This window comes from Corella eumyota, chromosome 6, assembly GCF_963082875.1.
Source record: "Corella eumyota chromosome 6, kaCorEumy4.1, whole genome shotgun sequence".
Classification (NCBI taxonomy): domain Eukaryota; kingdom Metazoa; phylum Chordata; class Ascidiacea; order Phlebobranchia; family Corellidae; genus Corella; species Corella eumyota.
Window position 1 is genome coordinate 12,099,568 of NC_137495.1, and position 17,889 is coordinate 12,117,456.

Here is a 17,889-nt window from a genome sequence, read left to right on the forward strand (position 1 = left end):
GAGGATCCTCGGGCGTTACGGGTGAGATTCCAGTTGGGAGGGGAGTCCGCCAGGGCTGCCCTTTGTCCGGTCTGATATTCGACCTGGTGGCTGAGGTACTTATTCGTGGGGTCAAGTCTGTTGGCTCTGCGGGGTACAGGTTTTCGTCAGCTCCAGAAGTTAGGCCACAGATTTTGGCTTATGCTGACGATGCTTGCCTGATTTCGTCTAACCGCGATCAGGCTCAAAGTCAGCTTCAAGTCTGTGAAGAGTTTGCTCAATGGGCTGCTCTGAAGTTTAACCCCCGCAAGTGCCGAGCGATGACCTGGAAGCTTGTGGGCCGCCGGCGGGTGAGAGACCCGGATCCCTTTCTCTTATCGGGAGAGGAGATTCGGGTTCTCGAGCCATGCGAGGTTTACAAGTATTTGGGAATTCGCTCGGGTTACGGGGCGGGGTCGCGGGCTTCAGAGTGTGTCCTGGAGGATACTCTTAGCCGGGTGGAGAAGCTTTTTAGATCAAAGCTAACTCCCCACCAAAAACTTCTGGCGCTCAAGAGGTTTGTGCTTCCTCGAGTCGGGTTCACCCTAAGAATGCGCCAGTTTCCAAAAGCAAAATTGCATCGATTCGACCAGCAAGTCCGGCATTGCGTCAGGATTGCCTTTGGGTTGCCAAAGCGGGCGGCATCAGCATTTTTTTATACACCAATGGGATGCGGGGGTTTGGGTATAACATCAATCGCAACTGATGGCGACATCATGGCCACCACGCAGGCCTTTAAAATGCTGACCTCGCCCGATCCTGACGTGGCTGCCGTTGCACTTGCGCAGGTGAAATTGCTTTCTGGTAATCTGGCGCGATCTGCGGATGTGAACCTAGAGCAGTGTGCCTCTTTCCTGAGTGGGGGGCCTGTTTGCGGTAGATCTGACAAATCTGGTGCGGGCATGGGTCGCGGCTTGTTTGCATATGTTCGCAAGGCGTCGCCCAGGCTTCGCACTAGATTTCTTGTCTCCGCTGACGGCCAGCTTTGCGTTGAGGTGAACGGGTCAAAATTAACAAACAAAAATAGAAAAATACTTACTCGTTCCCTTCACCAAGCCCAGAACACCCTCTGGAAAGAGCAGTGGGCGGCCCTTCCTGATGCTGGAAAGACCGTAACCGCCCACTCAGCATACTCCCACTCGAACCACTGGGTCAAAAATCCGGCATTACTTCCGACTCATGTATACTCATTCGGCATCAAGGCTCGCCAAAACCTTCTTCCAGTTAAAAAAGTGCGAGCTCGGTTTCACAAACCACCTGAGGGAATCAAATGCTGCCGCTGCGGACGTGAGGAGGAGACCCTCCCTCATGTCCTTAACAACTGCAAACCAGTCATGCCCGCTATCCGAGAAAGGCATGACTCCATCATGAGGGAGGTACTACGCCACATACCAGCTGGGAGGTTTTCCAAGATTTCGGTGGACGCTGTCTGTGAGGAGCACGCGGCGGTCTCTGGCAGCAATCTCCGGCCCGACCTGATATTAAGGGGGAGGGGCGGAATTGTTGTCGTTGACTTTGCCTGCCCTTTTGACAACGGACCCGATGCCCTTGCCGCAGCTAACGACCGGAAGCACGTCAAATATTCAAACCTTGTGCGCAACATCTCCATGGCTACCGGGCAGCCAGTCAAATTTCACTCCTTTATAATTGGGTCGCTCGGTAGTTACGCTCAGGGCAACAACTTGACCCTGAGCTCCATGGGGATTTCCGGTCGGGAGCAAGCCGAAGTTGCGAAAAATGTATGCACTTTGGCTATCAAGGGTAGCCAACAAGTCTGGCAATCTTGGTGTCGGGGCATCTCCGAGGCAATAAACAGAAATTAATCGATCCTGTTTTACGTGGCCTTGCCCTTTGAACAATTTAAACAATCAATGTTTTTTTTCCTTTTGCTCACCTTAACAAGGACAAGGCTACAACGCCTCGAAGAACTCAATGCGAGCAGCACCTTGCCGCACTTAACTTGTTAAACACTATGCAGATTTTTCTTTTAGTTTTTTGTTTTGTAATTTTATAACTGATCGCACTTATATCGCACTTTTTGTAATGTTTATTTCTTTTATTATATACTCGCAAAAATCCCTCAATTAAAAACCTAAATAATTTTATCACCCCCAGTAGGGGAGGCCCTTTTACGAAAATAATTATTTTTCTCAGAAAAATTATTGTTGGCAAACTTCTTTTATTGCAAATAAAACGAAGGTTCAGTAAAAAGTCTGTTCTTCTCAGTTGTAATACCTGGGACGCTAGGCATCGCCTAGCTCTTTGTATTATGCGGATTTTTGAATACAGAACGCGGAACTGAAGCTTGCTTCGTCCCGTTCACGGGTTGTCCTGGTATTGCACTACCTCCAGGCTCGGCCCACGATCCTGCTGCGGCAGGATTATCTATTATTACATCACTCTATATATACATAGCTTTTGTCACATTTTCGTTGTTTTCTTAGTTAACTTTTATTACAAATTGGTTGAGTAAGCTTATTTAGCGCTTTCATATCGTCTTAGGCAAAAATTAAACTAAGATTGCATGCACCCTAAGGCGACCGGCATAACTTACCCAGGCAGCAACATGTCCACATTTTTGCACCGATTTAGTCTGCGACTTGATTAAAAAAAACTCCGTTTCAAAAACGGGTAACTTACCTTATTCAAATAGAATGCCCGAACATGCCGGTCGACAAAACCAGTCTAAACGACCGAGCAAGGCGCTTGTCGCGTAAAGAATTTAAAGCGAAATGCAGGAGAAAACGACGCACGTTTTTACGACCACCTAACAGCACGGGCCATGCGCTTACAACGATCGCACATTTCGCGATATTTTATGTACACGCACTTGCACCAATTTCTTATGCGACTAGTTTTGATTAAACAAAACTCCGTTTCAAGAACGGGTAACTTACCTTTTTCAATAAGAATGCCCGAACATGCCGGTCGACAAAACCAGTCTAAACGACCGAGCAAGGCGCTTGTCGCGTAAAAAATTTAAAGCGAAATGCAGGAGAAAACGACGCACGTTTTTACGACCACCTAACAGCACGGGCTATGCGCTTACAACGATCGCACATTTCGCGATATTTTATGTACACGCACTTGTACCAATTTCTTATGCGACTAGTTTTGATTAAAAAAAACTCCGTTTCAAGAACGGGTAACTTACCTTATTCAAATAGAATGCCCGAACATGCCGGGCGACAAAACCAGTCTAAACGACCGAGCAAGGCGCTTGTCGCGTAAAGAATTTAAAGCGAAATGCAGGAGAAAACGACGCACTTTTTACGACCACCTAACAGTACGAACCATGCGCTTACAAGGCTCGCCCATTTCGCGATTCAAATTTGCAAAGTAGAGCCAGACAACTTTATAATTAGCAACATTTGTGTTTAGTGTGTAAAAAGGCGTCGACACAAGCTAACGGCGGCCTCCTGTGGCGAACAGGTCGCCGTTAATTAATTACTGCGGCGATAATTAGGGTGGCTGTGAACAGATACCCCGCTTCGAAAAACCGTCAACCTGCACACGGGGTGCGAAGCAACTATTGGAATAAAATGAATTAGCCAATAGCGGCCGCGAACAGAATGACAGACCGCGCGAATTCGATCGGATTCCGCCAATTTTGGGCATCGCTTCTCGGCCCCTAGGGCTAAGATCAAGTGTAGTATCTGTTCTTCTCAGTTGTAATACCTGGGACGCTAGGCATCGCCTAGCTCTTTGTATTATGCGGATTTTTGAATACAGAACGCGGAACTGAAGCTTGCTTCGTCCCGTTCACGGGTTGTCCTGGTATTGCACTACCTCCAGGCTCGGCCCACGATCCTGCTGCGGCAGGATTATCTATTATTACATCACTCTATATATACATAGCTTTTGTCACATTCTCGTTGTTTTCTTAGTTAACTTTTTTTACAAATTGGTTGAGTAAGCTTATTTAGCGCTTTCATATCGTCTTAGGCAAAAATAAAACTAAGATTGCATGCACCCTAAGGCGACCGGCATAACTTACCCAGGCAGCAACATGTCCACATTTTTGCACCGATTTAGTCTGCGACTTGATTAAAAACAACTCCGTTTCAAAAACGGGTAACTTACCTTATTTAAATAGAATGCCCGAACATGCCGGTCGACAAAACCTGTCTAAACGACCGAGCAAGGCGCTTGTCGCGTAAAGAATTTAAAGCGAAATGCAGGAGAAAACGACGCACGTTTTTACGACCACCTAACAGCACGGGCCATGCGCTTACAACGATCGCACATTTCGCGATATTTTATGTACGTGCACTTGTACCAATTCTTATGCGACTAGTTTTGATTAAAAAAAACTCCGTTTCAAGAACGGGTAACTTACCTTATTCAAATAGAATGCCCGAACATGCCGGTCGACAAAACCAGTCTAAACGATCGAGCAAGGCGCTTGTCGCGTAAAGAATTTAAAGCGAAATGCAGGAGAAAACGACGCACGTTTTTACGACCCCCTAACAGCACAGGCCATGCGCTTACAACGATCGCACATTTCGCAATATTTTATGTACACGCACTTGTACCAATTTCTTATGCGACTAGTTTTGATTAAAAAAAACTCCGTTTCAAGAACGGGTAACTTACCTTATTCAAATAGAATGCCCGAACATGCCGGTCGACAAAACCAGTCTAAACGACCGAGCAAGGCGCTTGTCGCGTAAAGAATTTAAAGCGAAATGCAAGAGAAAACGACGCACGTTTTTACGACCACCTAACAGCACGGGCCATGCGCTTACAACGATCGCACATTTCGCGATATTTTATGTACACGCACTTGTACCAATTTCTTATGCGACTAGTTTTGATTAAAAAAAACTCCGTTTCAAGAACGGGTAACTTACCTTATTCAAATAGAATGCTCGAACATGACGGTCGACAAAACCAGTCTAAACGACCGAGCAAGGCGCTTGTCGCGTAAAGAATTTAAAGCGAAATGCAGGAGAAAACGACGCACGTTTTTACGACCACCTAACAGCACGAGCTATGCGCTTACAACGATCGCACATTTCGCGATATTTTATGTACACGCACTTGTACCAATTCTTTTGCGACTAGTTTTGATTAAAAAAAACTCCGTTTCAAGAACGGGTAACTTACCTTATTCAAATAGAATGCCCGAACATGCCGGTCGACAAAACCAGTCTAAACGATCGAGCAAGGCGCTTGTCGCGTAAAGAATTTAAAGCGAAATGCAGGAGAAAACGACGCACGTTTTTACGACCCCCTAACAGCACAGGCCATGCGCTTACAACGATCGCACATTTCGCGATATTTTATGTACACGCACTTGTACCAATTTCTTATGCGACTAGTTTTGATTAAAAAAAACTCCGTTTCAAGAACGGGTAACTTACCTTATTCAAATAGAATGCCCGAACATGCCGGTCGACAAAACCAGTCTAAACGACCGAGCAAGGCGCTTGTCGCGTAAAGAATTTAAAGCGAAATGCAGGAGAAAACGACGCACGTTTTTACGACCACCTAACAGCACGGGCCATGCGCTTACAACGATCGCACATTTCGCGATATTTTATGTACAGGCACTTAATCCAATTTCTTATGCGACTAGTTTTGATTAAAAAAAACTCCGTTTCAAGAACGGGTAACTTACCTTATTCAAATAGAATGCCCGAACATGCCGGTCGACAAAACCAGTCTAAACGACCGAGCAAGGCGCTTGTCGCGTAAAGAATTTAAAGCGAAATGCAGGAGAAAACGACGCACGTTTTTACGACCACCTAACAGCACGGGCCATGCGCTTACAACGATCGCACATTTCGCGATATTTTATGTACACGCATTTGTACCAATTTCTTATGCGACTTGTTTTGGTTAAAAAAAAATCCGTTTCAAGAACGGGTAACTTACCTTATTCAAATAGAATGCCCGAACAAGCCGGTCGACAAAACAGTCTAAACGACCGAGCAAGGCGCTTGTCGCGGAAAGGATTTTAATGCGAAATGCAGGAGAAAACGACGCACGTTTTTACGACCACCTAACAGCACGGGCCATGCGCTTACAAGGATCGCACATTTCGCGATATTTTATGTACGTGCACTTGTACCAATTCTTATGCGACTAGTTTTGATTAAAAATAACTCCGTTTCAAGAACGGGTAACTTACCTTATTCAAATAGAATGCCCGAACATGCCGGTCGACAAAACCAGTCTAAACGACCGAGCAAGGCGCTTGTCGCGTAAAGAATTTAAAGCGAAATGCAGGAGAAAACGACGCACGTTTTTACGACCCCCTAACAGCACAGGCCATGCGCTTACAACGATCGCACATTTCGCGATATTTTATGTACACGCACTTGTACCAATTTCTTATGTGACTAGTTTTGATTAAAAAAACTCCGTTTCAAGAACGGGTAACTTACCTTATTCAAATAGAATGCCCGAACATGCCGGTCGACAAAACCAGTCTAAACGATCGAGCAAGGCGCTTGTCGCGTAAAGAATTTAAAGCGAAATGCAGGAGAAAACGACGCACGTTTTTACGACCCCCTAACAGCACAGGCCATGCGCTTACAACGATCGCACATTTCGCGATATTTCATGTACACGCACTTGTACCAATTTCTTATGCGACTAGTTTTGATTAAAAAAAACTCCGTTTCAAGAACGGGTAACTTACCTTATTCAAATAGAATGCCCGAACATGCCGGTCGACAAAACCAGTCTAAACGACCGAGCAAGGCGCTTGTCGCGTAAAGAATTTAAAGCGAAATGCAGGAGAAAACGACGCACGTTTTTACGACCACCTAACAGCACGGGCCATGCGCTTACAACGATCGCACATTTCGCGATATTTTATGTACGTGCACTTGTACCAATTCTTATGCGACTAGTTTTGATTAAAAAAAACTCCGTTTCAAGAACGGGTAACTTACCTTATTCAAATAGAATGCCCGAACATGCCGGTCGACAAAACCAGTCTAAACGACCGAGCAAGGCGCTTGTCGCGTAAAGAATTTAAAGCGAAATGCAGGAGAAAACGACGCACGTTTTTACGACCCCCTAACAGCACAGGCCATGCGCTTACAACGATCGCACATTTCGCGATATTTCATGTACACGCACTTGTACCAATTTCTTATGCGACTAGTTTTGATTAAAAAAAACTCCGTTTCAAGAACGGGTAACTTACCTTATTCAAATAGAATGCCCGAACATGCCGGTCGACAAAACCAGTCTAAACGACCGAGCAAGGCGCTTGTCGCGTAAAGAATTTAAAGCGAAATGCAGGAGAAAACGACGCACGTTTTTACGACCACCTAACAGCACGGGCCATGCGCTTACAACGATCGCACATTTCGCGATATTTTATGTACGTGCACTTGTACCAATTCTTATGCGACTAGTTTTGATTAAAAAAAACTCCGTTTCAAGAACGGGTAACTTACCTTATTCAAATAGAATGCCCGAACATGCCGGTCGACAAAACCAGTCTAAACGACCGAGCAAGGCGCTTGTCGCGTAAAGAATTTAAAGCGAAATGCAGGAGAAAACGACGCACGTTTTTACGATCCCCTAACAGCACAGGCCATGCGCTTACAACGATCGCACATTTCGCGATATTTTATGTACACGCACTTGTACCAATTTCTTATGCGACTAGTTTTGATTAAAAAAAACTCCGTTTCAAGAACGGGTAACTTACCTTATTCAAATAGAATGCCCGAACATGACGGTCGACAAAACCAGTCTAAACGACCGAGCAAGGCGCTTGTCGCGTAAAGAATTTAAAGCGAAATGCAGGAGAAAACGACGCACGTTTTTACGACCACCTAACAGCACGGCCCATGCGCTTACAACGATCGCACATTTCGCGATATTTTATGTACACGCACTTGTACCAATTTCTTATGCGACTAGTTTTGATTAAACAAAACTCCGTTTCAAGAACGGGTAACTTACCTTATTCAAATAGAATGCCCGAACATGCCGGTCGACAAAACCAGTCTAAACGACCGAGCAAGGCGCTTGTCGCGTAAAAAATTTAAAGCGAAATGCAGGAGAAAACGACGCACGTTTTTACGACCACCTAACAGTACGAACCATGCGCTTACAAGGCTCGCCCATTTCGCGATTCAAATTTGCAAAGTAGAGCCAGGCAACTTTATAATTAGCAACATTTGTGTTTAGTGTGTAAAAAGGCGTCGACACAAGCTAACGGCGGCCTCCTGTGGCGAACAGGTCGCCGTTAATTAATTACTGCGGCGATAATTAGGGTGGCTGTGAACAGATACCCCGCTTCGAAAAACCGTCAACCTGCACACGGGGTGCGAAGCAACTATTGGAATAAAATGAATTAGCCAATAGCGGCCGCGAACAGAATGACAGACCGCGCGAATTCGATCGGATTCCGCCAATTTTGGGCATCGCTTCTCGGCCCCTAGGGCTAAGATCAAGTGTAGTATCTGTTCTTCTCAGTTGTAATACCTGGGACGCTAGGCATCGCCTAGCTCTTTGTATTATGCGGATTTTTGAATACAGAACGCGGAACTGAAGTTTGCTTCGTCCCCTTCACGGGTTGTCCTGGTATTGCACTACCTCCAGGCTCGGCACACGATCCTGCTGCGGCAGGATTATCTATTATTACATCACTCTATATATACATAGCTTTTGTCACATTCTCGTTGTTTTCTTAGTTAACTTTTTTTACAAATTGGTTGAGTAAGCTTATTTAGCGCTTTCATATCGTCTTAGGCAAAAATAAAACTAAGATTGCATGCACCCTAAGGCGACCGGCATAACTTACCCAGGCAGCAACATGTCCACATTTTTGCACCGATTTAGTCTGCGACTTGATTAAAAACAACTCCGTTTCAAAAACGGGTAACTTACCTTATTCAAATAGAATGCCCGAACATGCCGGTCGACAAAACCTGTCTAAACGACCGAGCAAGGCGCTTGTCGCGTAAAGAATTTAAAGCGAAATGCAGGAGAAAACGACGCACGTTTTTACGACCACCTAACAGCACGGGCCATGCGCTTACAACGATCGCACATTTCGCGATATTTTATGTACGTGCACTTGTACCAATTCTTATGCGACTAGTTTTGATTAAAAAAAACTCCGTTTCAAGAACGGGTAACTTACCTTATTCAAATAGAATGCCCGAACATGCCGGTCGACAAAACCAGTCTAAACGATCGAGCAAGGCGCTTGTCGCGTAAAGAATTTAAAGCGAAATGCAGGAGAAAACGACGCACGTTTTTACGACCACCTAACAGCACGGGCCATGCGCTTACAACGATCGCACATTTCGCGATATTTTATGTACACGCACTTGTACCAATTTCTTATGCGACTAGTTTTGATTAAAAAAAACTCCGTTTCAAGAACGGGTAACTTACCTTATTCAAATAGAATGCCCGAACATGCCGGTCGACAAAACCAGTCTAAACGACCGAGCAAGGCGCTTGTCGCGTAAAGAATTTAAAGCGAAATGCAGGAGAAAACGACGCACGTTTTTACGACCACCTAACAGCACGGGCCATGCGCTTACAACGATCGCACATTTCGCGATATTTTATGTACAGGCACTTAATCCAATTTCTTATGCGACTAGTTTTAATTAAAAAAAACTCCTTATTTTATTTTATTTGCATTAATTAAAATTAACACAAACAAAAAATATTGCGAGTACACAAAAAAAAATAACGATTCTGTTTAAAAAGGTAAGTTTTCATTAATTTTGTATATTAGTGGTAATTAAAGTTTTGATTGATATAAATACATTTATTAAAACTACAATTAAATTACGAAAAAAATTAGTTTAGAAAAGAAAAAAAAAACATTTATTTATTTTTAAGGATTTTTGAAAATTAATTTGTTTCTGTTGTCATTAAAGCTAGTTTGAAGAGCTGTTTAAGGAAAATTATGTGTATACAAAAATATACAACAATATTACGGTTTAAAACATACAATTACATTTAGTAAAAAAAGGACAAATTACAACGATAAATTAGTAAATATTTACAATTTTAAATGGTTAATATGTACATCTAAATTATAAAGCAATTGAAAAGTATATATTCTTTAAGGAAGTTATGTTTATATAGAAGAAATACAGTACAAAATTATAGTTTATAAATATACAAAAAATTATTTATTTGAGGATAATTTAATTATTTTGCCGCTAGTAGTGTACGAAACTTTATGTTGCCATGGCAAATAGCACATGTTTAAAAAAAATTGTTTTTGGTTAAAAATTTGGTCAATTTTGAGTTTAAGAACTGGTTTTCATGTACTAAATATATTACTTAATGTTTATTAGTTGTACTGTTATAATTATTGGTGTATTTTAGCAGTTTTAATAGATTGATTTGATAAATTTTAAATAATAATGTTATTTTAAATTTATTTAGTTGAAATTGGATTTTTTAAATTGTTTTACTTGGGGTTATAGAAAGGTATTATTGCTTATTAACAGTGATGACATGTTTTGGATTATATTTGGGTAGTTATTATGTATAAATTAAAAATTAATCTGTTTTAAGTGTTAAAATTTATTTTTGCAATTATTTTTAGGTCAGAGTAATTTCTTAGGTAACTGCTGAGTTATGTTCAAATGATGTTATGCATTCCGTGATGATGTGGGAATATAAGCTTTGATTTTTGCTGTTTTCAAGGGTGAGTTGGGAGTATAAAGTTTTTTTAATAGAGGATAGAATAGTTGGTATAGAAAAGTTTAATTTTTCATGGCAAATTTGGTTTCTTTGTTTCCAGATTTTTTGATGTAAAATTGAAATAAGAAGAATATAGTGATCAAGATATAAGGGTGAGATTGAAGATGGTGGAACTAAATTTAAATGGTCGGAATTATCAAAAATATTGTGATCTTGGCCAGATAGAAAGGTAAATATGTTATTAGTTAAAGTAAGTAAAGGTTGGATTTGTTTACAAGCATGAAAAGTGTGAAGAGAAGTTTCGTACGCGGCTTTGTTGCAAAACAGGCAATGTGAGTTGTTGTCTAAATTAAAATGCATGTATGTAGATTTGAGTGGTAATATGTTATGTATAAGCTTAAAGTTAAATGTTTTGGTGCTGTTTGTTAAAATTTTACTGTGTATATTTGACCATGGAATTGTAGATTTGGTTGTGGGTGTTATAATTGTTTTATATAGTTTGTTTATGTTTCCTGATAGCAGTTGTTTTGAAGTTATGTTGTATTTGTTTATAATTGTGATGTAATGTAAATAGTTTTTGTTTGTGTTGTCAATATGTGGTATTGTGTTAAGTGGTAAGATGTTGTGTAGTTTGGAAAGTGTGTGTCCTATGTGATATTCTATGAGAGTGTCCTGTATGGTTGGTGGGCTTGCATTTAATCTGTATTTGGTGTGTGAAAAAAGTGGTCTTATGTAAAAAAAGGTCTGCGTATGTTTGTATGTCTGGAAATGAATAGCCTCCGAATGCCTGTGGTAGTGTCAGTGTTTTATATGTGATATTTGTGTGTGTTTTTCCTAGTGCATATGTAAGAAATGTGTTGTTTATTTTTGATATGATATGTTGTGGTATAGGGTATGTGCTGGCCATTGCTCGAATGTGGGGCAGTAGTTTTGTTTTTGTTATATGTTGTGTTCCATGATTTGTGAATTTGTGTAGGTATGCCTATTGGTATGTTAAGTGGTGAAATGTGTGTGTAATTAGGGTTTATGTTTTGTGGTATATTCTGTGTTTTAATATTGCGGTTAGTAATTAATGTATTTGTTTTGTTGTGATTGAGTGTAAGTCCAGATGCATGTTCGAATAATTGTAGTGTTTTAAAAGCTGAGTGTATTGATTGAGGTGTGGACAGTGTGAGGGTTATGTCATCTGCATATGAAATTGTTTTGATAATATTTTGTCCTGTTATGTGTATTCCTTTAATTGTGTTATCTGCGTCTATTTGTTGTATAAGTGGTTCAATTGAAAGTGTGAATAGGTGTAAGCTTAGTGAGTCTCCTTGTCGAATTCCTTTTTTGATGTGTACTGGTGGAGTGATATGTTTGTTAATGAGAATGTGTGATGTGGCGTCTGTATTGAGTGATTTAATAATGTTAATGAATGTGATTGGAAAGTTAAATTTGGCAAGTGTGTCTAGTAGGTATGTGTGGCTTATTGAATCAAATGCTTTTTTAAAATCTAGTGATATGATATGGTATTGTTTATGTCGTGTTGTGGATAAATTGTATATGTCCCTCAGCAACAAGCTTGCGCCTGCTGCTGATTTGTTTTGTTGTGCAAATTGTGTGTGTGATAGTAAGGTGTTAGTGATATTTTTCAGTCTGTTGGCCAAAATGCGAGTGAAAATTTTGATGTCAGTGTTTAGTAATGATATTGGTCTATAGTTTTCTAAAAGTGATTTTGATTTGTGTTTGTGTATTAATGTTATAGTGCCTGTTTTAAATTGTTGCGGTATGGTGCCTGTTGTTAAAAAATTGTTATATAGTTTGAGTAATGTATTTTGAAGTGTGTCTGAGTGTGTTTTGTAGAGTTCGTATGATAGTCCGTCAGGCCCAGGTGTCTTTTGTGGTGAAAGTGATTTTATTGTGTTTAATAGTTCTGTTTTTGTAATGGGTGTTGTTAATGAGATTTGTTGTTTTGTGGTTAGTTGTGGTAATGTATTTGAGTGAAAAATGTGATTTGTGTCAGTGTATGTGTTGTTGTATAAGTTAGTGTAATATTGTTGTGTTATATTGATCAATTGTTTTGTTGTAGAATATGGTAAGAAGTATTTGTTATAAAGTTCTGGTATTTGTGTTTGAGTAATGTGGGTTTTAATTTGTTTGTAAATGTATTTATCAGGTGCATGTTTGTATTGGTTATTTAAAATGGTATTGAATATTTTTTGTTTTGTATGTTGTTTAATCTTTTTAGCCAAATTATTTTTTGATGTTTGATATGTTTTGTAATGTTGTGGTGTTGGGTTATGTTGTAAGTTTTCTTTTGCTGTGTTCATGTTATTGGTAAGTGTTTGTATGTTGTCAGTCTGTCTGTTTTTGATCAAAATTGAATGTTTTATGTTTAGGTGTTTGATATGTCTTTTAATATTATTCCAGTTTGTGTTTATGTTTTGTGTTGTGTTGTTCCAATGTGGTAATTTATGTGCTAGTGTGTGTGAAAAGTCTGCATCGTGATAAGTGTTTGTGTTGTTTTTCCAAAATCCTTTTCCTTTTTTAATGATGTGTGTATTTGTGAGTGTAAATGTAAGTGTGACAATGTCATGGTCTGAAAGTGGAAATGGCTGTATTTTATGTTCAAGTGGTGTTATTTCTGGTGTAATGTATATTCTATCTAGTCTGGACTGCATGTTGTGTCCGGTGTATGTATATTGTTGTTTGTGAGGATGTAGTTTTCTAAATGAGTCATAAAGTCCGAAAAGTTGTTGAAATGTTTGTATTGATTTATTTTGTGTGTTATGTGTTAATGGAGGTGTTCTGTCAGTTTGTGTGTTTTCGATGTTATTATAGTCACCCGCCATTATGGTTGGGTAAGGTGATGAGGTGAGGTGTAGTATTGAGTTGAAAAATTTTATGTTATCAGTTGAATTTTGGTGTGATGAAACTGGTGCGTATATGTTTATTATATGAATTGTATGTGTATGTGTGTTAATATCTAATGAAATTGTCCGTCCGTCTGTTGTGTAGTGTATGTTTGATGGTGTGATAGTTTTAGTGTTAAAAAGTATTGCAACTCCACCGCGTGCGTTTGAAAAGCAACTGGAAGAGTTGAAGAAAGATGGGCCATTTTTCCATTCGGATGCCCATATCGATTCTAATTGGGGTAGGGAATGGGTTTCTTGAAGCAGTATAATTGTACTTAAGGAGTTTGCTAAGTTATTAAATAAAGTTTGTCGTTTTATCATATTGCCAAGTCCGTTGCAATTGAGAGTTGTTATAGTTAAATATGACACCATTATTAAACAAATATTTTACAGGAAAAATTAGAAAAAGTAAATAAATTTGATTGTTAATTAGTTTTGATAGTTTGTTTAAAGGTTTGTATTATTTGTTTCTGAAAGATTGTATATTATTTTACCTGCGGACGGGTAAGTATAGTTTATATCTTCTGAATTTTCCATCGATGTTTCCAATGGATATACTTCTTCTTCATCGGAGGTGTTTATGACATATGGGATTGATTTGTGGGTGATGTGGGCTGGTGTCTGTTGTCTACTGCTGGGTTTATTTTGGATTGAAGTGTTTCTTTGTGGCGTGTATGTTTCATTTTGATTTTTTATTATTGGCCGTGGCGGGGAAAATATGCTAGGTTTCTTCTCTTGATGGTCCTTCGGGGTTTCGGTTTCATTATCTTTGTTTGTTTGTGGCGAATTTTGTTGCTGTTCTTTTGGTATGTTTTTTTTGTTTTTTCTTGTTGTTTATCCGGTTCGTTTATGTTTTTTGCTTGTTGTCCGGGATGGTAAACAGGAAAATAATAGTTTCCGTATATTAATTGTTTGGGTACTGTTACTTGACGAATGTTTTCTTCCTTTACAAAGTAATATCGTTTTCCGTTTTTTACTCCAAATTTGTCTTTAATATGAATTGATCTTGTAACTTCAAGCTGAAGTTGTTTTATTTTTTCAATGATAATATTGTCAGGAAATTTGGAGGGTACGTTTGAAAAAATAATTGGGATGTCTTCTTCCACCCATTTTCTAGTATATACTAGATCTTTCCATTTTTTATTTAAATATTGATCTTTTAGAATTTCTACAATTTCTTTTGTTTTTTCTACTGAACTCATGGTTATTACGCATAAGCCAGAGAATTTGCAGAATATTGATTCATAATCTGATGGCACAAATTTAAGATTTTTCAAAAGGCGGCCAAAAGCGTCTTCTCTGGTAATTCTAGGCGAAAAACGCAACATGACGTCACATTCATGTATTTTCAAATCTATGTTTCTAGGTTTGATGGTTTTGCCTGTAACTACTTTGGCAAAAGAAGGCTGTCCAGTCACGTGACTTGGAAGGTCACGCGCCGCATCGCTGTTTCTTTGCCATTTTTGGTTTGTCGTGTTGGAGAGCACATCTTGTGTAGTTGGGTTGCTGTTACTGTTTTTCTTATGTTCTACCAATGTAAAACTTTCGTCTTCATTGTTTGTGCGCTTTGGCGAGGTCGTTTGAGCAGTAGGTGATATTTTTCTTTTATTATGTATATTTGTTTCCATAGCCGAATTTTTCATTTTGATTGGTATAGTTATTTTGGGCGTTAAAAAAGGCCTTATCAAAAAAAAATAACTACACCAATCTCTACTAAACTGTCTTGTACTTTGCTGTCCCAACCCTAAAGGGCGACGTTTACTAATTGTAATACTAGTTTCTTGCTGGTATGAAGCATAAGTCACCAAGAACGGGTAACTTACCTTATTCAAATAGAATGCCCGAACATGCCGGTCGACAAAACCAGTCTAAACGATCGAGCAAGGCGCTTGTCGCGTAAAGAATTTAAAGCGAAATGCAGGAGAAAACGACGCACGTTTTTACGACCCCCTAACAGCACAGGCCATGCGCTTACAACGATCGCACATTTCGCGATATTTTATGTACACGAACTTGTACCAAATTCTTATGCGACTAGTTTTGATTAAAAAAAACTCCGTTTCAAGAACGGGTAACTTACCTTATTCAAATAGAATGCCCGAACATGCCGGTCGACAAAACCAGTCTAAACGACCGAGCAAGGCGCTTGTCGCGTAAAGAATTTAAAGCGAAATGCAGGAGAAAACGACGCACGTTTTTACGACCACCTAACAGCACGGGCCATGCGCTTACAACGATCGCACATTTCGCGATATTTTATGTACACGCACTTGTACCAATTTCTTATGCGACTAGTTTTGATTAAAAAAAACTCCGTTTCAAGAACGGGTAACTTACCTTATTCAAATAGAATGCCCGAACATGCCGGTCGACAAAACCAGTCTAAACGACCGAGCAAGGCGCTTGTCGCGTAAAGAATTTAAAGCGAAATGCAGGAGAAAACGACGCACGTTTTTACGACCACCTAACAGCACGGGCCATGCGCTTACAACGATCGCACATTTCGCGATATTTTATGTACGTGCACTTGTACCAATTCTTATGCGACTAGTTTTGATTAAAAAAAACTTTGTTTCAAGAACGGGTAACTTACCTTATTCAAATAGAATGCCCGAACATGCCGCTCGACAAATCCAGTCTAAACGACCGAGCAAGGCGCTTGTCGCGTAAAGAATTTAAAACGAAATGCAGGAGAAAACGACGCACGTTTTTACGACCACCTAACAGCACGGGCCATGCGCTTACAACGATCGCACATTTCGCGATATTTTATGTACACGCACTTGTACCAATTTCTTATGCGACTAGTTTTGATTAAAAAAAACTCCGTTTCAAGAACGGGTAACTTACCTTATTCAAATAGAATGCCCGAACATGCCGGGCGACAAAACCAGTCTAAACGACCGAGCAAGGCGCTTGTCGCGTAAAGAATTTAAAGCGAAATGCAGGAGAAAACGACGCACGTTTTTACGACCACCTAACAGTACGAACCTTGTGCTTACAAGGCTCGCCCATTTCGCGATTCAAATTTGCAAAGTAGAGCCAGGCAACTTTATAATTAGCAACATTTGTGTTTAGTGTGTAAAAAGGCGTCGACACAAGCTAACGGCGGCCTCCTGTGGCGCACAGGTCGCCGTTAATTAATTACTGCGGCGATAATTAGGGTGGCTGTGAACAGATACCCCGCCTCGAAAAACCGTCAACCTGCACACGGGGTGCGAAGCAACTATTGGAATAAAATGAATTAGCCAATAGCGGCCGCGAACAGAATGACAGACCGCGCGAATTCGATCGGATTCCGCCATTTTTGGGCATCGCTTCTCGGCCCCTAGGGCTAAGATCAAGTGTAGTATCGCTTCTCGGCCCCTAGGACACGAAAAGAAAAAGACTATCTCTCTCTCTCTCATTTGAAGAAAACATCACGAACAGTATTGTACGCAACACCACTACTCTCGTCCACGTGGGAAGAACTTCCGGGCAAGTGAATTGCTCTGCAAAAATAACATCAAATTTCCAGGCAGGCGAACTGCTCTATACTTGCGGGATTTTGGATTTCCGGGCAAGCGAATTGCTCTAAAAACCAATTTATATAAAGGAAATCCAAACCAACACCGGAAATTCTTCTTACAACTGCCACGTGGACAAAGAAGACATACCATACCATCGTAAAAAGTGAGTGGTGTTGCTAATTTACATTGAGAGAGTTTTCTTGGGGTCGTGTTTGGCGAAGTTTTTAAAATTTTATTTTCCATTTTAAATTTTTAATTAAACGGCAAATTTAAAATCGGTTTGCGGACTGGCCGCATCAAATATTTTAAGATTCTGCATATAATCGTGGTGTTTTTATTCGATTTTGGAGTGTTGGGGCCGTGTTTGTTTTATTTTGGTGCTGGATTTGTTCCAAATTGTGCTCGTTCCGCTTGACCCATTTAATTTCGTACAGCGTGAAATTTTTCGGTAAATTTCCACTGTGACGTGGCGTCAGTGAAGCGCACATCAGTTCTCTTTTACAACGTAAAACGTGCGTCGCCTTTTTTTGCGCGGTGCTCCTTTTTGGCGGTCTTGTTTTGGTTAAAATCGGATTTGACTTTGTTTTGTGCCTGTTAATGTTTAACTGTTAAAAGTTGACGTTCTTCCAGCTTTATTTTAATTTTTACTTTTGATAATACCGGTGTTTTATTTATTTGCTCCGCACAGTTAACAGTGGTTCTGTTCCGCTTCGTTCACTCACAGTTTGGGCGTATTGGTTTTTCTTGATTGTGACGTGAGGCAAGTGAAGCGTGAATCAGCTGTTGTCGCTCTCCTTTTTTATAACAGTGCAAGC

General features: G+C 40.3%; 3 non-coding genes across 3 annotated transcripts; all 3 read left to right on the top strand.

Annotated features, from left to right (window-relative positions):
- Positions 1–2,187: 2,187 nt before the first annotated feature.
- Positions 2,188–2,386, top strand: LOC145757254 (U2 spliceosomal RNA). Its single transcript, XR_014285307.1, has one exon. It is a non-coding gene; the product is annotated as a U2 spliceosomal RNA (small nuclear RNA).
- A 1,248-nt stretch (positions 2,387–3,634) lies between these two features.
- LOC145757229 (U2 spliceosomal RNA) lies at positions 3,635–3,829 on the top strand. The gene has a single exon (XR_014285284.1). It is a non-coding gene; the product is annotated as a U2 spliceosomal RNA (small nuclear RNA).
- Positions 3,830–8,413: 4,584 nt separating this feature from the next.
- Positions 8,414–8,608, top strand: LOC145757249 (U2 spliceosomal RNA). The gene has a single exon (XR_014285303.1). It is a non-coding gene; the product is annotated as a U2 spliceosomal RNA (small nuclear RNA).
- Positions 8,609–17,889: the final 9,281 nt, after the last annotated feature.